The sequence below is a fragment of the Sapajus apella genome, unplaced genomic scaffold (assembly GCF_009761245.1).
Source record: "Sapajus apella isolate SASKATOON/1434 unplaced genomic scaffold, GSC_monkey_1.0 scaffold5734, whole genome shotgun sequence".
NCBI classification, from domain to species: domain Eukaryota; kingdom Metazoa; phylum Chordata; class Mammalia; order Primates; family Cebidae; genus Sapajus; species Sapajus apella.
In genome coordinates this window covers 2,353-4,293 of record NW_022442658.1, presented here as the reverse complement: position 1 = coordinate 4,293, position 1,941 = coordinate 2,353, and positions in this window count along the sequence as shown.

Genomic DNA, 1,941 nt, shown 5'->3' with positions numbered 1-1,941 from the left:
GGCCCCAGGTGCAGTCCAGGAGGTGTTCAGAGTCTTCTCTAGGAAGACTGGACTGGGATTGATACACAATGAACGTGTTTTACAACTTCTACATCCACAACACTCTTGACTCAAACAAATTACATTCTCCAAGAAAAGGAAAAAAAGTGAAATCGAAATCAAAAGAAGTGAAGTTGAACTGTCTTATATCAAACAGCCAGGAAATAGTGCGGAAGCCCATGGGCAATGTGTTACTTTTTGTGATCTCGTGAGACATACATTAGGTTGCTGTTCTACCCGAGAGCCAGGGGAAGGATGACCCCTCCATCATGTATTGCTTCAATCCAGCCTGTCCTTCTGTGAATTAGTAGGAAAGGTGACCAGAATAGTGCTTGCACTCATCTCTGAGTCCAAGATCTAAGTTTACTTCAAAGAATATTGATATTTGCCTCTCAGTGATCTATCTGTATCTGCACAGGTGATGGCAAGTAAGGGTGAGGTGGGGGGTTAGGGTTAGGGGGCAGGGTTTTCTTTGTTTTTGTGTTTTGTTTTCTTTTGAGACAGAGTCTAGCTCTGTCACCAGGCTGAGGGAAGTGGTGAGATCTTGGCTTACTGCAACCTCCAGCGCTTGGGTTCAAGTGATTTTCCTGCCCCAGCCTCCCGATAGCAGGGATTATAGATGGAGGGAGCAAGTTTTACACCATGAACAGAATACTTTATGTATTCCAGGCCCCATGCTGGTGGGTTGTGGGCTTTCCCATTTTCCATATGATCTCATACTCACAGAAAGCCAAAAGGGAAGAGTTTTTATCCTGATTGTCTAATGGATAAGATAAAGGATCAAAGAAGTAATGATAGATAAATAGAAAAATGATAATCGGAGTTGAGGTGCCTTTGTCATTTATGTGTGTTGTATTACATTTATGTATTTTTTATTGTTTTTTTTTTTGAGGCAGAGGCACACTCTGTCACCTGGGCTGGAGTGCAGTGCTGCAATCTCGGCTCAGTGCAACATCTGCCTCCTGGGTTGAAGCCATTCTCCTGCTTCAGCCTCCGGAGCAGCTGGGATTACAGGTGTGTGCCACTGTGCTGGGCTAATTTTTGTATTTCTGGTAGAGATGGAGTTTCACCATGTTGGCCAGGCCGGTCTCAAACTCCTGACCTCAAGTGTTCTGTCCTCTCAAAGTGCTGGCTACAGATGTGAGCCACCATTCACACCCTTGTATGTTATGTTATAATAGGTCCCTTCCTTTGTACCACCCCTCATGTATCTATCACTCCTCTGCCAGGTATTGATTTACATGTAGGAAAAATAAATCTCAGAAATAAATTAATAAATTCAAGATTAAACAACTAGGAATGATCAAATCTAGCCAGACCTCCCTGCAAATGATGGCACCTCACAGACATACCTTATCTCCATCTACTTCATTCATTTAGTGTCTGAATCAGCACCACATTGCACCAGTGGGGCAGCAACTGTCTTTTCCATGGTCTCCTCACTTCCAGATACTCACCCGGACGTCCCTTATTTTCATATCTGTCACTGTTAATCATCTATGGATTCCTAGTTAGCCCCACAGTGCCCAGCTAATTTTTGTTTTAGTAGAGATGGGCTTCCCCATTTTGGCCAGGGTGGTTTGGAACCCGCATCTCAAATGATCCGACCATCTTGGCCTCTCAAATACTGGGATTACAAGCATGAGCCACTGTACCAAGCCTATAAATGTATTTATGACCACTGGACTTTGAACTTAAAAATGGTAAAGGTGGCCAGGCGCAGTGGCTCATGCCTGTAATCTCAGTACTTTGGGAGGCTGAGGCCGGCAAACCATGAGGTCAGGAGTTCGAGACCAGCCTGACCAACATGGTGAAACCCTATATCTATAATAAATACCAAAATTAGTCAGGCATTCTGGCACATGCCTGTAGTCCCAGCTACTCAGGAGGCTGAGGCAGGAG